Raw genomic sequence first — 22,103 nt, 5'->3', positions numbered from 1 at the left:
GACACAAGGGCAGTCACGAATGCACGGACAAAAGTAACAGCAATGAGGGAGGCTTTGAAAAACAGCTTTATGAATGAGCAGACAGCCACATGAATCTGCTGCATTCAACTATTGTGATACCACCCCATCCCCAATGATGTGTGCTTCACCTTTATAAAAGCACCTCCAGCTGCACCCCACCCCATGTGAACCAATAAATGACACCATGGTTTTCACAAAAACGTGTTTTATTTGTAGGCGCAGGGTTGAGGAGTAGGAAAAAGAAGGGAATCCTGGCATTGTGTGGTGGAATGTGAGCCTTGTGCAGGGTAGAGAGGTCCTGGGGTGGAGCATGAGACTGTCCTGGGCCTCAACAAGGGGAAGATGGGTAACAGGGTGAGGAGGCTGCAGAATAAGTCCTTTGGTGCATGGAACACAGGATATTGGTCTGCTCTCAGACAGTTGTCAGGAGCTCTGCCAAGTCCTCTTTCCTGGACTGGAGCATGTTTTGTCAACACTGCAGCATGATCTGTCACCACTGCTGTGTCCACTTTCATTCAGCAGAGGCTTTGGCTCCCTGTCTGCCTTTTCAAGCTGCTGCAAGATGAGGTCCTGTTCGGATCTTTTATTTCGCCTCAGCACAGCAACTTTGTCTGCCTCACAGACACTGCCTGTTGAAGACAGTGAAGGTCAAAATTTAGATACAATTTTTAAATGTGACACAAAGCACTTACCCATAGAATGAATGGGTCTCAGTTTAACAATAACTGCAACTTTTGTTTTTCAAGGCCACTTTTGGCTTCTTAAGCATGACAATGAATCAACCTCTGCAGAACAGAAGCTATTAGTTATCCAGACCATTTCATTGTGGACATGGTAAGGGCTTGGCGACTTATGGAAGGCAGTGGGGTGTGTGTGTTCTTCTTCATTTCCCTGTTGACTTTTGTGTATTCTTCCTGTGCTGCTGCATTGTGGCTGGTATTAATTGCTTCTTTCTTGTGCTTCCTCTCTTGTATCTTATGCATCATTTCTGATGAGATCCTCCCTTTCTGCCTCTGTAAAATATATGGAGATACACAACTCATAGAACCAGAATAGACCTTGAGAGGTAATTGAGTCTAGTCTCCTGTGCCCTTGGCAGGACCAAGCACCATCCCTGGCACATTTTTTTAAATCTGTTTTCCCCAGACGCCCAAATCATCTCCTCAAGGACTTCACTCACAACCAGGGGTTTAGCAGACCAATGCTCAAACCACTGAGCTATCCTTCCCCTAGATCCACTGGCCATACACCATCAACAAACAAGACCTGTGACAAATGACCCACCAACTTTTTGCTAAAGAGGAAATCAGAAAGAAAAGATGGCGATGGACTGGACATACCCTCAGAAAACCAACCACCAACACCACAAGGCAAGCCTTAGGTTGGAACCCACAAGGGAAAAGCAAAAGAGAGTGCACAAGAAACACCTGGCATAGAGACCTGAAGGCAGACGCTAAAAAGATGGGATACATCTAGTCAGAACTAGAAAAAACAGTGGATGCTGGCTAATGGTCATCATTGGCCGGTGCTCCACAAAGTAGGAGTGGAAGAGGCTTACTACTACAAGTTGAACCTCTCTCATCCAGCACTCTTGGGACTTGACCAGTGCCAGACAAGAGAATTTGTCACATGATGAGAGGTCAATATTGTCTAGCAGATTACCAATGCTTCCTCTGCTTACTGGGCTCTTAGCAGACATGTAGGGGTAAATTACAGCTAAATAACAGCACAGAACACTGAGAGCCAGGACTGGTGGCTGTAAACAAACTGTATGGGACCACAGAAAACTTGGCCACACCCATGATAAGTGGTCACCTGGCTAACTAAAATCATGATGGATTACGGATGTTGCCAGACAAGAGTGTTCTGGATTAGAGAGGTTCAACCTGTACTATTACTACCACAAATAACTGTTCCATGTCGAATGCAATTGAATATCTTGGAGCCTGATTCTGATGCCGCATGCCATTGGTGTAACTCATTAAATCAACTAGAGTTACACCTGATATAAAGACATATATGAGCAGGATTTGTCCCTTGTTTTATAAGTAACTTACCCACTGGGGCCGTGTCTACACTAGCCAAAAACTTCGAAATGGCCATGCAAATTGCCATTTCGAAGTTTACTAATGAAGGGCTGAAATGCATATTCAGCGCCTCATTAGCGTGCAGGCGGCCGCAGCACTTCGAAATTGACATGGCTCGCCGCCACGCAGCTTGTCCAGATGGGGCTCCTTTTTGAAAGGACCCCGCCTACTTCGAAGTCCCCTTATTCCTATGAGCAGATGGGAATAAGGGGACTTTGAAGTAGGAGGGGTCCTTTCAAAAAGGAGCCCCGTCTGGACAAGCTGCGCAGCAGTGAGCTACGTCAATTTCGAAGTGCCGCAGCCGCCCGCATGCTAATGAGGCGCTGAATATGCATTTCAGCGCTTCATTAGTAAACTTCGAAATGGCCATTTGCATGGCCATTTCGAAGTTTTTGGCTAGTGTAGACGTAGCCTGGGAGACTTTAGTCAGATGGTTAACGACACTGGTATAGTATCAGGGAGGTAGCCATGTTAGTCTGTATCTTCAGAAATAACAAGAAGTCCTGTGGCACCTTACAGACTAACAGATATTTTGGAGCATACACTGTTGTGGGCAAAGACCTGCTTCGTCTGATGAAGCGGGTCTTTGCCCATGAGAGCGCACACTCCAAAATATCTGTTAGTCTGTAAGGTGCCACAGGACTTCTTGTTGGCACTGGCCTATGCATCTTAGGCTGAGTGCTTTCCTCATGCAAGTTTTTTCTTGAAAACACCAGCCGAATGGCAGGAAATCCAAACAGAAGTAAAATGGGCCTTACTGTCTGGAAAAAAAGACACTCTTGATTTAGATATAACAAGTGGCTACTCAATTATTTCCACTTTTTTTTTTATAACCGTGCATGGACAAGAACAGAGGAGGAAATATGAAAAGGACGACTCCAAATTCTTTATTCCAGTCATTTCCAAGAACAAAGATCTTCCTGCACAGCACATTCCAGTGCCAACTCCTCTATTCCACAAGGATCAGAGCACAAAACCTTTGTCTTCTGGCGCTTTGTAGTGTAAACTACAGGTTACACTTTGAGAACTATCCAGCCAGTCAAGGGAACATTAAGGTGTTTTCTCAAGCTGCCAACTTGCTATTTTGTTCTTTGTGTCCTATGCTAGTTAGTCGTCACCGTGTGTTTTTGGGGGGCTTTCTGGCTTCTAAGCACTATCAGTGTAGCAGGTTGTGTGAACTAGTCTTGATATTTTTGTCTGTTTTAGCCAGAGGTGAAAGTAAGGCAGTGCTCCCCACTGCACCATTCTGGTAAGAGTAGACTGGGAGCTCCTCAGGTGGCAGGCGGGGAGGTGTGCATTCTCCCCAGTGAGCTATGGGGTAGTGGGGGCTGGCAGTGGCAGCAAATCCATCTGACCACCGCAGTCTGTCCCTGGCTGTGCTGCTCCAGGAGCAGGCCCCACAGCCCTGGCCCCAGCAGCCCAGCTCCTACCATGGCAGCCCAGCCCCTCTAGCCTGGCCCCTCTTCTGCTGTGGTGGGAGGGGATGACGGAATGGACCCCCCACTTATGGCTGCTGCAGTCTGTCCCTAGTTTCTGAGCAGGTCCAGCACCTCCGGTTACTATATCTGAACTTTCAAGAAGAGGACACCCCTGAAAGGCAGTATATCTGTATCTACCAACTCTTGTTGCATCAATGTACTATATATACTATAATGTGTACTGGCATGGGCCCCTTTCACCTCTGACCTCAGTGACAAAAAGGCCTGGGGTGGCTTGGCAGTGAAGCTGGGGCCCAGCCACATCAGGCCACAACAGTTTCTTGGCAGGAGCCTGCCACACAGAACTGCTCCCCTGCTCCATCCATCTATATTCAGCTGAGATGCTCACTGTAAGCATGTCCAGCAGGGGCAGCTGGGTGGGGCTTTCTGTGTCCAGAGTGGCTCCTTTTTTTCCTGGAAATGCTGATCCATTGAAATTGAAACTTTTTACAGAAATGACCAGTACTAGAAAGCCCATGGAATGGGGGGACAGATAAATCTGCATCATGGGACACTCAGACTGCACCCCTCCACCTTCCCAGAGCACTAGATGGTGCCAGGTGCACAAGGGGATACCTACCCATGGTGTAGTGCTCTCTCTGTGGATGCAACAGCTGCTATTGTGGACACGTGCTACTATAACAAGGCGTGGACAAGCCCCAACAGTTATAATGGTGACAGTACATCAACATAACATAAGCTGACTTAAGTTTGTAGTCATGCCCCAATTAACTGTGTATTGGTCCTAAGAGAAAGACTGACTTTGTAGCCTGATGGTCCAGGCACTCACTTGGGACACGGTGGATACAGGGACTTGCGCCTGTTTTCCCACATCCCCTAACTACTAAAGTTCATTCTACTCTTTCCCATCCAGGTGTGGATTTTTTTCCATCCATGTGTGGAATAACTTTTTATGGGCACTGAGGCATGTGTGAATATGCACCAGCAGTAGAAAAAGAAAAGCCTAGCTGTGAACACTCTGCTAGTCCACTAAGTGCCATTTGAATAGCTCCAGAGTGGCCACACAAGTGCCCAGCTTATAGGGAACGCTGCTGACTACTACTTGTTATTCTGCGGTCCTGCTCTCAGTTTCCAAAGGTCTTGGACAATCTCTTTGTAAAGCACAGGGAAAGATACCTAAGTGTGTAAAACACTTACCTAAGGCCTGGATCACAGAGAGGATTCTGCAATATTAATACAGGAGTATGAATTGATTTATCTTTTATGAGCATTTCATACAGCTACAATGAGCTCTATGGGGCATAATTCTTGACAGCTTCTGTCTCCCCAGATCAGTTATAAAATGCTCATACTAAAACCTCAAAGAACCTGGCACATAAGACCATGCAGTGAGAGGTATTTACTGACTTGGGAGAAAGACATTTGCCCTTTGCACAAACACAATGGGCCAATTTCTGATCCAGTACCTCCAGTGTTAATTATGGGGGGGGGAGGAAAAGTTAGGAGGCAGAATTGACTTGGCCACTGGAGCATGTTATTAAATTAGTGCTTCGGATTTCAAATGATGACCTGAGATAGAATAGCATAAAATATTATCTGTAAATTACACTGAACTAAGCCCATGCAATATCTTGCAAGTAATTGTATAACGATATTCATAAATCAATCAGCACATGCAACCAGTTCAAAGATTTCTTTTTAACTCAAACATTCAAACGGTATAGAAGAAACCCGAAGGCACAACTTACAAATTGAATGTCTGGTCCTGTGTACTGCCTCCAACCCTGACCAGTGCCACCTACTCCAGAGGACAGAACCCAAAATCCAGTGCTGGGACTACTTGCCTATAAGGAAAATTTCCTCTTCCTATTCAACAGCAGGAAGGTGGCTGCATTCCCAAAGCTGGTGCGTTTAAAATTCCTTCCTAAACTCTGCCTTGAACACTCTTGGTTTGCTCTTCTAACAGTTATGTACCTACACCAATGTTTCCCCATTTTATTTGGCCACAGAACACTTTTAAGCTCGAAAGAATTTTGAGAAACCCTAATAACAGTTTATATATGGAGATGAAGAAAGTAGACCACAAATAAATAAGCATAACAATAAGCAAATACTAAACAAGGTCACGAGATCAACATTTAGTTTAATTGCACGTATTTAAAAAAAATTACATTTCACGTATACAAAAAAATTCAGTCACCCACATGATCCACACTCCCTGGTTACAGCTACACTAGCGAGTTTTTTCGAAAAATCCGGGCTCTTCTGAAAAAATCCCTTGGCACATCTACACACAAAATGCATGAAGAAAAGCAAATTTTTCCAAAAGATTCTTTCAGAAAAAATGTGTGTAGAAGCCCCAGGGGCCCTTTTTTCAAAGAGCAGTCCTCATGGCACCAGATTTTTTTGATCCCTGGCCCATTCTCTTGAAAGAGTGGGGGCTGTGTGATTGCTCTCTATCAAAAAAGCAGACATTTTTCAATCTGCATTTTTGTGTGTGGACACACTCTTTCAAAAGTAGATTTTTCAGAAGAGATTTTTCTTGAAGAACTTCTTTCAAAGACTGCTGTAGTGTAGACATAGCCTCTGAGAGTGAGTGAGAGTGAGTACGGGGATTTACGGTGGTATATAACATGCAATTGAAGCGCTGAGTAGGGCTATCATCATCCCCACTCTCTGACTAAGCTGGCATTACACGGGTACGCTTACTTTCGAACCATAGAACACTAGAACTGGAAGGGACCTCAAGAGGTCATCAAGTCCAGTTTCCTGCCTTCTTGGCAAAACCAAACAGCATCTAGATCAACCCTGATAGCTATCTTTCTAACCTTCACTTAAATATCTCCAGCGATGGAGATTCCACAAACTCCCTAGGTAACTTATTACAGCATTTAACTACCCTGAGAGTTAGGAAGTTTTTCCTAATGTCTAATCTAAACCTCCCTTGCTGCAGTTTAAGCCAATTGCTCTTTGTCCTATCCTCAGAGGCCAAGGAGAACAATTTTTCTCCCTCCTCCTTGTAACCCTCTTTGAGGTACTTGAAAACCATTATCATGTCCCCTCTAAGTCTTCTCTTTTCTAAACTAAACAAGCCCAGTTCTTTCAGTCTTCCCTGATAGCTCATGTTCTCTAGACCTCTAATCATTCTTGTTGCTCTTCTCTGGACCTTTTCCTATTTCTCCATGTCTTTCTTGAAATGTGGTGCCCAGAATTGGACACAATACTCCAATTGAGGCCGAATGAGCACTGAGTAGAGCAGAAGAAGGATTTCTTGTGTCTTGTTCACAATGCTCTTGTTAACACATCCATCTATTTGGCTTTTTCAGTGATGACTTCACCAGATTTGGATTTCAGAGGTGCCATCTTGTTCTGGGTGGGTCCTAATGCCTTCTTGATGCTCTTGTACATTCCCCTGAGGTTACCAAAGTCAACACAGGTCTGGATGCTGCTGCATAGCTCAAGCCAGTAGTTGTTGGCACAGCGCCTGGCTGTCTGCTGTACTGTTTTTCTGGCTGCTGTGAGTGCTTGCAGGGTATTCTGGCTCGGCGAACGTTTGTACTCCAGGAGCTCAGTGTGCTTTTTTTCGATGGCTGGAGTCATCTCATCGGAGTTAGCTTCGAACCAGTCATTTGTGTTTCTAGCTCTTCTTCCAAACACCGACAAGGCCGTGTTGTACATTGTATCCCTAGATGCTGCCATCTGGATGTCACATCGGCACCCCCAGGGTTGCTGCGCAGATTCTCCTCAAGGGTCGCTCTGAACTTTTCAGCTCTCTCTGAGTTAGCCGTCTTTCTGGCATCGATGCAGGGCCTTCCAGTTGGTTTAGAGTGGTGCAGCTTCTTGGGAATCACCTTGAGTTTGGAGCAAACTAACGAGTGATCTGTATCGCAGTCAGCACTATGATAGCTGCGTGTCAGAAGGACGTTTTTGAGATTATCACGTCTAGCGATGACCACGTCTAGTTGATGCCAGTGTTTTGAGCGTGGGTGTCTCCATGACACTCTGTGCTGTGGCTTGGTTTGGAAAAAATGTGTTTGTGATGCACAGATTGTGGTACGTGCAAAGTTCGAGAAGACGCTGACCACTTTCATTCATTTTTCCCACACCAAAGTAGCCTTTACCTTGGGTCCACTATAACTGACACCCTGTCCTTGGAAACTCAGCTAAATAGGAGGATCGGTAAAGCAGCCACAACTCTGTCCAGACTCAGCGAGAAGGTGTGGAATAACAACAAGCTGTACACTCACACCAAAATGCAAGTCTACAGAGCCTGCATCCTCAGCACCCTCCTTTACGACAGCGAGACTTGGACCCTGTACACCCGCCAGGAAAAAAGGCTGAACGTCTTCCACTTGCGCTGCCTCAGGCGCATCCTTGGAATATCGTGGAAGGACAGAGTGTCCAACACTACTGTCCTTGAGCAAGCTGCAATCCCAACTATGCACACCCTCCTCAGGCAGCGGCAGCTCCGCTGGCTTGGCCACGTCCACAGGATGAATGATGGAAGGATCCCAAAAGACATCCTGTATGGCGAGCTAGCCTCTGGCAAAAGACCTTCCGGATGCCCCCAGCTGCACTACAAAGATGTTTGCAAGAGAGACCTCAGGGAAGTAGACATCAAGCCAGACAGCTGGGAGTAGCTGGCAGACGATCACAGCAGATGGAGGCAGGAACTATACAAGGGCCTTCAGAAGGGTGAGTTGAGGATCAGACAGCTAGCAAAGGAGAAGCGAGCTCAGAGAAAGCGCAGCAAGGACCTGCCAGACACCCATTACATATGCAACAGATGCAGCAAGGACTGTCACTCTCGTGTGAGTCTTCACAGTCACAGCCGACGCTGCAAATGAGGGTGCCAAACGGAACTACAAAGGGCGCGTTCCATAGTCCACGTAGACTGAAGGATGCTACTACTACTGTTAACACATCCCAGAATCATGTTTGCTTTTTTTGCAACAGCATCACCCTGTTGACTCATATTTATCTTGTGGTCCACTATGACCCTTAAGTCCCTGTCCGCATTACTCCTTCCTAGACAGTCGCATCCCATTCTACATGTATGAAGCTGATTGTTTCTTCCTAAGTGGACTACATTGCATATGTCCACATTAAACTTCATCCTGTTTATCTCAGACCATTTCTCCAGTTTGTCCAGATCATTCTGAATGATGAGCCTATCCTTCAACGCTGTTGCAACCTCTCCCAGCTTCGTATCATCTGCAAACTTAATAAGCATACTCTCTATGCCAATATCAAAATGATTGATGAAGATATCGAACAGAACCGGTACCAGAACAGATGCCTGAGGAACCCTACTTGTTATGTCCTTCCAGTATGACTGCGAACCATCAACAACTACTCTCTGAGAATGGTTTTCTAGCCAGTTATGCATCCACCTTACAGTGGCCCCATCTAAGTTGTATTTGTTTAGTTTATCGATCAGAAGATCATGCAAGACTGTGTCAAATGTCTTACTAAAGTTTATGTATACCACATCCACTCCTCTCCCTCATGCACAAGACTTGTTATCCTGTCAAACAAAGCTATCAGATTGTGGCAAACACACATGAATTTATTTTAATAAAATTCATAAATGCTTAAATATTATGTATTTTAAACCATAAAATGTTAGTGTAATGGAATTTTCCCACAGAGCCCTTATTTTCACTTCGTGGAACCCTGGGGTTCCATGGAACACCATCTGGGAAACACTGACGACACACCTAAACAGGCTGATTTCCAAGGAGCGTGTAACACAGCGAATTTCAGTGGAGGTCAGTGAAAGTTGTTGAGAACACTCCTACTTAGTTACCTGACAGAGGGTGCACATGTGTACAGATTTACCTCCATCTTCCACAAATTGCCCACATTTCCCTCAACGTAGGAGATATGCAGGTTATTGGGCAAACCAGCAATGAAGGTGCAGAATCAATAAAGAATGTAAAGCTCATGTTGAAAAACTTTCATGGACTGGGGCCTATGGATTTACAGTCTTCCAAACTTGAAGTACTCATTATTCCCAGAGTGCAACTGAGACCTCAAGCTCTTTGTATTCTCTGCATCACAGAAACAATCTACCTGCAAAGTTGGCAGTGTTCATAAAAGATAGAGCATCAGATTAAGGCCTGACATGTATAGGTGGGTCAAGTTGGGGGAAGAGAGTGAGGAGAATTCTCTGCGCTTGCATGCCTACAAATCAGAGATTCAGATTTACAGAACATGTATGCAACCAAAACATTGCAATGGTCATGGTCAGTCATCACAGTCTTCCATCTGCATCAGGTCTGCTGAATCTGTGATTTTGTTTTCATTGTGTTTCTGCAGGGTCAGATCTGGACTCCTCACAAAGCCCAAGTAACTTGAGGAAGAAGGACTGGTTTATACTGTCACTGGTCACATTGCCTCCCCTTCCAATGCTCTTCCTAAAAGTAGTTTGCTGTATGTGCAGGGAGAGTGGAATCCAGGGAGAGTGGACTCCTCTTGGAGGACCTCTGCATGGCTTTGCCCTTTGTAGCTGATCTACATGGGACCAATAGCCCTTCAGGCCTTCCATGGCTATGTCTACACTACAGCGCTCTGTTGACAGCAGTTACTGTTGGACGATATCTTCCTAAAAAACTTCTGTCGACAGATCATGGATACACACAGAAGCAGGTCGTTCTGTCAACAGAGAGAGGCCAGACTGCCCAGCCACACTCCCTACTGAATGGCCAACCAGAAACATGGCGAACAGGGCTGCCCAGTGACCTGGAAGCCCTAACTGTAGACAGAGGGCTCTCTGGAGCATCCACACAGCTTTTTCATTGACAAATTCAGTCAAGAAAAGTGTTCTGCCTCATGGGAGAGAGGCGGAAATCTGTTGACAAGAGTGCCAAGTTCAGTACGTTGACAGAATGCATGTTTTGTGTGGATGCTCCAGGAGTTTTGTTGATAAAACTATCTAGTGTAGATGTAGCCTATGAGACTTGACTCTTACATTCCTTAAAGCTGATGGTCATTGTCCAAGTCACTTCCTTTGCAGTTTAAATTGCTGAGCTGGGTTTCAGACTGACAGTGTAATTCTAAAGATTCTCCAGTTTATTTTTAGTTTACTTCTGCTATGCACACAGGCAGGAGAAAGTTTCTTTTGCCAGATTCTGTTCTCAGCTATGCTCATATAAATCCATGGAAGTCAACTGAGTTCTTCTGCATTTCCACCAACCTATCCCCAATCAGAGTTCAGTACCACAGTGGAGTAACTGATGTCAGTACCATGTTCCTGATCAAAAACACTCAGACTCTTGTTGTTCTCTGTCTATGTATAGATTGCAGGGTTTTATCAACAAAATGGGCATTTTGTCGACAATACCTGCGGAACATCCAGATTGTAAAGTGTGTTTTATTGACAGAATGGAGTGTGTTTGTCGACACCCATACCCCTGCTCGCTATGAGGAAGTACAGAGATCTATTGACAAAATGTAGGTCTGGACATTTCAGGGGCCCTTCTGTTGACAGAAAAGGTCTCCAGGACACCATTCAGGTGCCCTGGTGGACACCCTGTCCACAGCAACCAGCACTCTATGGTTGCTGCCTCCGGCCCTTCTTAAAGCTGCAGGGAGCCCAGGGAACACCTTGGCAAGAAGCTGAAAGCATGCAAGCAACAGAGCTACAGGCTGCCATTTAAACATCATCACAGCCAGACCTTTCCAGACAGCATTGCCCCAGCAGCAGACCAGCAGGGAGCACAAGACTCTCCTGGGCCCTTGAGGAAGCAGCCTCAGGGCTCACAGGATACTCCCTGAGGTTCAAAGCGGTGGGCTCCTTCTTGGCCCAGACCAGAGATCGAGGCCCTCCTGGATCTCTGGGTGGAGGAGGAAACCATCCAAGACCCCCAGGCCAGGCAGCAAAATGCTGAAATCTATGGCTACATGGCCATCACCCTGGCTGAATGGGGCCACCCCCACCACAACCTTGAGCAGGTCAGGGCCAAGGTCAAGAAGGTGCAAAAGGGGTATGTCTGGGCCTAGGATGCTGACCGACACTTCGGGGCAAGACCACCCTCCTGCCCCTACTATAGAGAGCTGCAGCGCATACTGGCAGGGGTGGGAGGGACATCTCACCCCCTTGCCTGAGCCTTGACACAGGGATCAATGCTCCCACAGCATAGTGAGTGGGCCCTGAGGAGGGCTAGGCTGCTCCCAGCTCACCTGCCACCCATGAGGGGACTCCTCTGTAGCAGGACACACTTCCCTTGGCTTTTAGCCTGTTGACCGGGGAGGGAAGGGCACCACGGAAGTCAGCATGGTCCCATAGGCACCATGAAACCTCCATGCGGCAGGGCCAGCTGTGCAGGCCACACGTGGCTTTGCTCCTGGGACATGCCTTCCTCTTGGCCCGGGGGTGTTGGTTGCTGCCCACGGTGTGGGGCAGGGCCTTTGGGACTTCATTGCCTGAATGACTCATGGTATCTCCAGCTTGTCTTCTATACAGCTGGACCTACACTGTCCAAGGGCTGGGTCAGGCCCACCATGCCACCAGACTGCCCCCGCAGCTGGATGAGCTCTTGGAGGGGCCACAAGGATCTCAAGCAGCAGCACATTAATGTCCTCTGGGATAACCATGGGACTATGAAGTGCCAGCACAGGGTCAATGTGGAGTGGAGGTCATGGTCCTGGGACCAGCTAATACCCTGCTGTGATAGGGAGAGGTCATGGTGGGGCCACGGTAGGGCTGCAGGCCCAACGCCCCCACTTGGGGGGGCGGGGCTGGTGAGGGTTACTGGGGTCTGTGTGAGAAGCTCTCCCTCAGGGCCTCCCAGATCTGCACACTGGCCAGATGGGCCTGGTGGATGGTAGCTGTGCCCAGCTGCTCATAGCACACCTCTTGTGGCCAGAAGTTGCTCCCCACCCTGGGAGGAAGGCCTCCCCTTCTCCCTCCACAATGTTGAGGCAGGTGAGCAGGCACCTGAACTGTGTCTTGAGGCAGCCAAAGGTGCACTCAGCCTGCAACCAGGTGTGGTTCAGGCAGGTGTTGAATAGTTCTCAGCTGGGGTCCAGCTGGCCAGTATAGAGCTTCATCAGCCATGGCATGAAGTGGTAGGCCACACCCCCCATGATGCAGAGTGGCATCTGTACATCCCCAACAGCCCACAGCAGGGCACAAATGTGCCATTCTCTATCCTCTGGCACAGGCTAGAATTGTGGAACATGCAGGCAAAGTGTGCCCAGCCCACCCACCTGACATAAATGTCTGTGCACTGTCCACGGTGGTAGACCGGGACCTGCAACACCATGGAGAAGTCGCCCTTCTGGTTGAAGTACTTGGTTGCACTATGCTCTGGGGCATGGATCAGGATGTGAAACCCATCGATGGCCCCCATGCAGTTTGGGAACCCCAGGGCAATAAATCCAGCTACTTTCATCAAGTCCCAAGACAGATGATCCTCTGCATCAGGATCATGTTGATGGCCATCATAACCTGCAGAGGGAGGCAACAAAACACACATGACAGGGATTGAGGAAGGGAGCACCTGATCCCTTGGGGGTCCCCATCCCCTTCCTGCCCACTCCCCCTCGAGTTGTCTGGGACCCCCCTCATGAGGCCAACCCCCCGCAGCAAGGCTATATGGGGGCAGGACAGCATGGTCTTCCGAGGAGAGGGCTTCCCCCACACCTCAAGTCCACCTATCACACTCCCTGACCCTGATTCCAAATGGTCCCCCCTTTGGTGGGACACCCTCCCTCTCCATGTAGATACCTCTGCCCCACAGTGCATTACCTCCATGAGGAGGGACCTGATGGTGGACTTCTCCACACCAAACTGGTTGCTCACCAGCTGGTAGCTGTTGGGGTTGATAAACTTCAAGAGGGCAATTGCAACCCATTTCTCCATGGGGACAGTGGGCTGCAGCTGGCTGTTGTGTCTCAGAAGGGCAGGGGCAAGCCAGGCACAGAGGTCCAAGAAGGTGTCCTTCGGCATGCGGAAGTTTTGGAGTCACTGCTGGCTGTCCTACTGCTCCATGACCAGCCAGTCCCACCAATCCAAACTGGTGTTGTGCCTCCAGAGCCACCGGGGTGGTGGGGATGGGCACAACTGTGCAGGTCATGCAGCCAGGGCACCATCCCCAAAGGTATTCTTGGGCTCACCCTCAGTGAGGAAGAGGAGGATGGCTGCCAGACAATTCAGCCTCATCATGTCCATGTAGGGCCATTGCAATCACAGGGGCAGCTCCAGCAGCATGGCACCCAGGCATCAACTGTGTGTCACCCTCAAATGCAAGGCAAGCACAGCAGGCACTTGGAGAACACTGTTGTCCCTTGCAGGGGTAGGCAAGCCTGCAGCAGGGTGAGGGACCAGCTGTTTGGAGTCGGTCCCTTCAAGTGCCAGTCTTCACAGGGCTCCAGCACTTGCTCCCAGGAAAATGGGTGACCTGCAATCCTGGCTGATGTTGTTCTAGGTGGTGATTTTGTCAAGAGAGATGCCAGGCTGTCTGACCACTCTATCGACAGATCATACCACTCTTTTGATGCACCTTGCTCTCTGGACACACTTAGTCAACAGTTTTGTTACAAGAGATCTTCCGTCACAAACTTCTGTCAATAAGTCCTTGCAATCTAGACATAGCCTCTGAGTCAAGTTCCAAGGTGATAAAATGTCCAAAAGATAGCCATGGGACACACGCACAGTGGAATATTCAAATTAACAAAAAGCAATGAGAATATGAACCTGAAATGCGCTGCTATGAGAACCCACTTTAAAAAATAAACCAAACCAACCTCCCTCGTTAAGTAGATGATAAAAGTAGAAATTGAGGAATAATGCAGCTTGGCAGTATTTCTAACAATTAGATCTCCCTACTTGGCCCTAATGTTTTCTACAACAGGAACATCAAGGAGGATATCAGCTAGGTTCCTTCTGGTTTCTTAGGTGAACTGCACTGTGGGATTTACAGTCTATTGAGAGGAGACAGGAATTCTTTAAATTCACTGAAGCCAAAGTAATTCCTTCTGAATGCAGCCCCTGAAGGTGATTGTGCAGCTTAAAATAAGGATGTCAACATGCTGCTTTCATCATTTGATTGTGGAGCTGGTACTGCACATAGAGTTTCTCTTGACCATTTAATTAATAAAGGGACCCACACAACTGGAATTAACGTGAACTTTCAAAGCATTAAAAAGTCCAGCGAAGGAGCAAGCTGATATTTTCATTTATATATTAGCTTATTCTGAGTCATTGTTGTGTTCTTCATTCACAGGATATAGCAGCCTCTTGTTCACTCCTTTTTACTTGAATATTCCCTTTCATTTCACCTTTGGAGTGCTTGTGTGAAGGAAGCGATCACCAATTAACAGGGACAATGGGAGTTGGAAGGAATTTTAGTAAGCTCAGCAGGGGTTCTTTGCTCCCCAAATCTTTGAGGAAGAGGATTATCCAAAAATGGGTGGGATCCATGCCAAAGTGTTTTTCTTTCTGATTTCTGCTTGCCTTAGCCTAACTTCAAAGAAATTGGACAATATCAAGAATGCTGTTTCAAAAATTATTTGTTTGCCTAGTTAGCTGATCTGACTTCATTCCTGGTAGATCATAAACCCATTAAACATTCTGTAATATCTGATAAATTAGACCATCCGTCTAATATTTATTACCTCATGCTACTGGAAACACTACTTTCACCTTTGTTTTTAGGCCAAATACCAGTAGTTTTAAGACATATAATGAAAGATCATTTGATAGTGCATTGAACTATTTATAGATTCAACATTTGCAGCTTAATTCCTATTGCAATCAGTCCAAATGTAGCTTCCAGATAAAACAATGAACAAGCACATTGGCTAGATGCTGGAAATTAAGACTGGATGCGTATGCCTTTCTGGAAGATATGTGTCAGCCAAAAAACATACCCCAGCTCCCCTCTGAAACCACCCCCCAACTCATGCATCTGATGAAGCGGGTCTTTGCCCACAAAAGCTTATGCTCCAAAATATCTGTTAGTCTATAAGGTGCTACAAGACTTCTTGTTGTTCTCAGAGCAGATATCTGGCATCTCAATACACATACAACCTATCAGTGAACATTTCACTGGACTGGGCCATTCTGTTAAAAACCCGAGGATATGCATTCTACAGCAAAGAGACTTTAAAAAGAGATTACATAGGGAGATTTGCTAACTGGGCTTCATATTCAAATTCAAAACATTAACACTTGGTATGAACAAAGACAGCAGTTATCTGCCGCATTACAAGGACTGCTTTCCTTCCTTTGATGTTCATAATGATCTCAGGCAAAACACTTAACATCTCCCACCCTTCACCCCCCCCACTCCTTCAGTTCGTGTATTTAATTTGTCGGTTTTTATTGTAACTTTTTTGGACCTCTGTAACATGTATCTGGGTCTGATCTGGGTCTGGACTGGAATTCTATAGATCTGAAGAAGTGGGTCTATCTCACTAAAGCTCATCACCTAACAAATCATTTTGTTAGTCTTTAAAGTGCTCCATGACTGCTGTTTTGTTTTGTTAGAATACAGACTAAACCAGCTACCTCTCTGTTACTATACTAGACATGATAAATCCACTGCAGCTGGATCAATTGCTTCCCCATCAATCAGGCCCATAGTATAGACTGCCCTTACATAACACCAATAGAGAACAAGAACTGCTCTTACACTCCAAAAATAGGTGTGTTTGAATGTGAGCTGAAACAGTGATGTGAACTATATACCATAGCTCTGTCTACACTTGCATTCCTCTTTCGAAAGATGCATGCAAATGTAGGAAATGAAAATGAGGCTCCGATTTACATATCTGCTGCCTCATTTGCATATTCTCCTTTTGAACAAGCTTGTTTTGAAAGAAAAAAAGCAATGTAGACAGGGCTCTTTTGAAAATAAACCCCATGTTCAAAAGAACCCTTTGCCCTGAAACAAAATAGGAAGAAGGGTTCTTCAGACGACGGGGTTTACTTTTGAAAGAGCCCCCTCTACACGGCTTTTCTTCTTTTGAAATGAGTTCTTCTGAAAGGAGAATATGCAAATGAGGAGACAGATATGTAAATCAGTGCCTCATTTGCATGTTCAGTTTCCTTCATTTGCATGCATCTTTCAAAAGAGGAATGCAAGTGTAGACACAGCTCATATGTAGTTGTTCTCTGTTTATATACAATGGTTTAGAAGGTATCATAAGCATCACAATGAACAAAGGGTTAGACAAGACAATACACCAAGTGGCAAATAATTGAAAACAGAGAACCTGACCTCGTGTCAATTAAGGGGGTGTTTGTGGCAAGCACCATTATTCTAATGTGCTTACATGAATGTGTATCTAAATAAAATACAGGCAGCTATGTGGTATCATTAGAATGAGCACATGACTGAGAGCCAACAATTGCAGAGCTGCAATCTCAGCTCTCCCACTCACTGGCTGAGAACCTTAGGGCAAGTTATTTAACCTCTATGTATCTACGAAACGGGAACAACAATAGAAACTCCCCAGTGTTGTTGTCAGGATCAATTAGCAGCTGTCATTAAAATACTCTGCAACTGCTCAGTTATCATGGTGAAAGTGAACATACTTAAGTAGGTTAAGTGCATTGGGATCCTTCTGGAGGAAAAGCACTTAACACATGTCGATCCCACAGCACCAGCCTTCTCACTGGGAGTCTAGATTAAGTATTATGGTAACTGCATGAGTTGCTCCTGAATACAGTTTGACAGATAGTCTATACCAGTTGCATACTTAATAGCTGGAAGAAATCCCAGCCTTGTTGACACTAACTTCACTCTGTTTCAGAGGCTCTTGTGACTCTGTTTTTGGGCTTGTCAACACTTAGCAGACTGAGACACCCTGTCACTGTTCCTTATGCAAAACATTATTAGAAGCCCGAGGAGCCTCCAGGGCATTTCTTTTTTCATAGCCCATTGGGTGAGTTACCTGCTGGTTAGAAAGGAAAATCTGGACTAGTCCTTCACTGTTTAAGTTCAGAAAATTTCATCCCACAAAGTCTACTTCCAATAAAACCCCAACAGCACGTATTCCTGCTGCCTGGGTTTCCATCCCATAGCCTATATCCAAGTCTAGATGGATGCAGCTGAATAACGAATGGCCTCGAGGCTGCCCGTCTATCTTTTCCATTTATGTGAGGATTTTTTCCACCTGTGTGTGGAAAAAGAGTTGTGTGCACTGAGCACATGCAAATTCTCTCCCCTCCCCTCCCCCCACAGAAACAAACAAACCCAGCTGGGGGCACTCTGCTAATCGGCTGGGCGGCATTGGACTCTCTCCTGAGTAGCTGCACAAGCACACGGCTTACAGGGAACACTGCTTGCCAGACATGCTAGTTATTGTAGACTGTTTATAGTTAGCTAAATAACTCTGTAAGGGTATTTTTAATGTGCATGTTAAATGGAGTGATGAAATACCATTTCTGGATCTTGTGATAAAAAAGCTGAAAGGTCTCCCCTAGCCTGCCATGTGTAGCAGCAAAGTACCTCCTTCCACTACTTCTACATGAATATCAATATTTAATCAATACACTCTTGGGGTTTTCAGCTTAAATCCCTTGAAAAAATACTCCATCACTCTCCAAATAACACAGTGCCCAGGAACCTGCCGCAGCACGAATTCCAGATAATTTCCCCCCTTCATTCAACGAGTAAAATATAGCTTCAAAGCGTGAATTTTGTTTAATGATTCTCTTGTCAGTGCTCGTCAGAGCGGAGCCTAGGTCTAATATAGGTCGGTTTCATCATCACAAGTTTATGAAGTTCTGACTGAACACAGTGCACCAAAGGACCTATTAATTATTTGTATTATATTATTATCTAGAGATCTTAGTGAAGATTAGGGCTCCTTTGTGTTAGGTACTGTTCAAACACAAAGTGAAAGGTAGAGTCCCTCCCCAAAGAGTTTTCAGTCAAAACAGACCAGACAGATGAAGAGTGGGAGTGGAAGCCAGGCATACAGAAGCAGAGTGAATTGCCCAAATTCACACAGCAAGTCTGCAACACGGTCAGGAATAGAACTCATGTCGCTTGACACCCACCCTGTGCTTTGCCCGCTGGAGAACACTGCTTGTAAACCATGCATAGAAGTAACTGTGACTGCACCGTTATGGTTGGCTGAAGTTTATGTTGGCCATGCAGCAGCCTGGCCTTCTTGGTTTTTGTTCACTCGTCTGGATTTATACTTGGTAAGATAACTGGGCTCCTTTGCTGGTGAAAACATGATCAGGCTGTCTTGGCTGGGGAGCTAAGACGATGACACATCACTTCTGTCAACATCATGGAGGTGAAACCCAATTTGGTCTTTCAACCACATCAGCCCTACCCTCAGCCGTTTCTCCCCTCCTGGCTTGAATTTAAAGGCTCTATTTGGACAAGGTGGTTGTCCTGTGGGTAAAATCCAAACATACTGAGGAACTGGGAGTTGAAAAGCCAATTAAACAACATAGGCATACTAATCAATCTCAGGTGCAATGACGAAAGCAACAGCCCTTTGCATCTACTCACACTTAAAGCAATAGGGATCTCTTTACCAACAAAAAGAGTAAATTGTATTTACTTTTGTTGCAGAAACCTATAAAGGTTCATGTCAGTCTGTTCCTAATTTAGACAAATCTGCATCACCACTATGAATACTTTCTGAAAAATGTACACAATTCTACAGAACATCTTCAATTTTGACATTATTCTAATTTTGCAAGATTTAAAATGAGTCCATATAACTTTTCACTAATTTTCTCTGTTTGTTTTGCTGTTTTCCCTCTTGTAAGGTCCTCTCCTTTTTGAAAATGAATGGGAGTTTGAAGGAAAGAGGAAAACAGGACCGAATGAAAACGTGAAAAACGAAAAGATACTGGACATTTTGAAAAAAGAATCTCATCAAAAATGTAAACGGGTAGGGTTTTTTGCAATACAGTCATGTTGACCCTCAGCATGTTCATTTGAAAAAATTCATCTCTAGTCACTACTATCATTTTATCAAGCCCTTCTTGTAGCCTTCATTCTCCTCTTGTCTAATTTAACTGCAGTCAACTGTTCTCAAAACCCCTTATGGAGGCAATGACACACAATTGTCAATAAAAGCAAGAAAATTTAGGCCATGGCCTTTCTTCTATTTTATTCTCCAAGATCAGAAACAGATTTCCGTCGCAGGAGGTGCCAGCAATGGTTGACTCTCACAATTTTAATTCCTCATACTGTGGAGATGGGCACAGTATAAGTACTTAGACAGATAAGGTTGGCTTAATTAAAATCAATTTGTAAATGAAAAAAACCAGAGACAATAAAATAAATGGTAAGTAAATGCTTCCATCTTCCAATGCGAACAATGTTGCTACAGGTTGAACCTTTCTAATCTGGAACTCTTTCGTCCAGCAACATCCATAATCTGGCATGGTTTTAGTTAGCTGGATGATCACTTACCATGAGTGTGGCCAAGTTTCCCACAAAGTTTGTTTCCAGTCACCAGTCCTGGGTCACTGTGTTCTGTGCTGTTATAGAGCTGTAATTTGTCCCTAAATGTCTTCTAAGAGCCCAGTAAGCAGTGGAAGTGTTGGTAATGCTGTTAAACCTACTGTGGGCTGGCAAATTATTTTGTCTGGCACTGGTCAAGTCCTGAGGGTGCCAGATAGGAGGCGTTCAACCTGTACAATAAGTAAAGAAGGCTTTAAGTTAGAATAGTGATATAATATGACTGCAAAGACATGCAGGGCCAAATATGTAAACAGTGACTAGTAACTAAGTTGTCTCGGGTCATGCATCCAAAGACAGACATACCCAAAATTCATATTTCATTGCTGAAAATCTTTTTACTAAACCTGCTCTTAGGTTGGAAAAGGGTCTAGTCAGTGACTAAGTTGTGTGTGTGTGTCCCCAGCTCAGTGGGATCTTTGTTCTTTGTAAATTCTGGCCATACCTCTCTGCAGTGCTTTATTTCTACACAAAAAGGAGCCAGAACTCAAGCCCCAACCAGCTATCGCTATAGCCCCCCCAGCTCAACACTCCCCCAGCAGCCACAAACTCCTCCCTGTAGTCCCACCCCCACTCTATCTGCCCGCACAGCCCTGGTTCAACCCACCCCCACTCAGCCCCCTGCACAGCCCTGACTCAACACACCCCACAACCCACACCCGTCCCCAGCCCAACCTCCCTCCACGGCCTCAGTTTAACCCCCCCTCCACATCTGCATGACCCCAGCTCAACCACCCCATGTGACCCCGCTCAACCCCCTGCATGGCTCCAGCCCCGATTCAACCCCCCTCCATTCCTCCCTGCCCCACCTGAAGCCACCGCACAGCTGCACGGCCCCAGCTCAACTCACCCTCCACTTTCCCACCGCCTAACCCACCACCAGGCTTAACCCTCTGCTCACAACCCCAACCCACCACCAGGCTTATCCCTCCACCCACCTCCCACAGCCCCAGCCCCCTGCCAGGCTTATCCCTCCACCCACCTCCCACAGCCCCAGCCCACCACCAGGCTCATCCCTCCGCCCACCTCCCACAGCCCCAACTCACCACCAGGCTTATCCCTCTTCAACTGTCCCCCACACAGCCCAGGACTTACATTTCAAAAGGAGCTCCATGCACTCCTGCTGCTTCCCCGGCTGGTGGCTCCCCCCACGTACAGCTGCAGGAGCAGCTCCCTGACCTACTCACTGAAAGAGCAGGAGTCAGTTTAACTGGTTCAGTGGTCTGGCTGGGCATTAAGCCCATTAAATTGAGTCCTGCTCTTCTCTCTGCAGGCAGGGAGCCAGAGGCAGAGCGGTGGCAGTGGAGCCTTTTAAAACCGGCACTGAGGAAAAAAGGTGGCGGAAAGCAGTTCTGCTGCGTTCCACGGGGAGAAAAGCCCTGCCTCTCTGTCTGTCTGGTCAGCATTCAGATGGAGATTCCAGTTAGCAAATGTGGGAGACTGGTCTTCTAAGGTATGGAGTGCCCTCAATTCCCACTGGCTTCAGGGGCAGTGGAGGACATGGCTGCACTTTGTGAGGCAGAGCTGTTAGTGAATCATTTGCAGGGAATAATTTTCTCAGCCAAGACAGTCTCCTCACCTGCTTGTGAAATAGCCACACACAGACTGTCATCAACACAACTTGATTTATTACACAAATTCACTCCATTAATTTTTTTCATGATCTTCTTCACCTACCATGGCCATGGCCCTTTTTGCATATTGAGAGTCCTCAACGTTCAAGCTGTGCTAGCAAAATGCTGTTCATCACACAGCGTTCTGTGCCCATTCGACAAGTAACTTTTATGATCATGAGAAGCTCCTGAAAAGGTCATTGACAGTTAAGCAGCAGGAAAAGGATTAAAGAACTGTTGGACAGAAGGTTTCAGGAATGCTGGGCCACACACATCTCGCCTGTGGCCTTGCCCCTTCCAACGTTGGTACTATGTTTCCCACTTTCTTCAGAGCCGACGCGCAGGGAAAGCGAGCCGCCACTTCTTCAAAACCAGCTACAACTGAGACATGCTTAGATCAAAAATCAGAGTTGCAAGAAGTGGCTTTTGTAAATAAGGATTTTTCCAGGTTAAGAAATGTAACTGATTATTAATGGTCATACTAATACTTTGCACTTC

The 22,103-nt window shown here is 46.1% G+C and overlaps 1 long non-coding RNA gene across 1 annotated transcript; it reads right to left on the bottom strand.

The window, feature by feature from the left end:
• Nucleotides 1–243: 243 nt before the first annotated feature.
• LOC142008945 (uncharacterized) lies at nt 244–21,182 on the bottom strand. Its single transcript, XR_012644277.1, has 3 exons — nt 21,088–21,182; nt 19,945–20,165; nt 244–1,034 (listed from the first exon to the last, which is right to left on the bottom strand). It is a non-coding gene; the product is annotated as an uncharacterized LOC142008945 (long non-coding RNA).
• Nucleotides 21,183–22,103: the final 921 nt, after the last annotated feature.

This window comes from Carettochelys insculpta, chromosome 2 (assembly GCF_033958435.1).
Source record: "Carettochelys insculpta isolate YL-2023 chromosome 2, ASM3395843v1, whole genome shotgun sequence".
NCBI lineage: Eukaryota > Metazoa > Chordata > Testudines > Carettochelyidae > Carettochelys > Carettochelys insculpta.
This window is presented reverse-complemented; position numbering and strand designations above follow the sequence as displayed.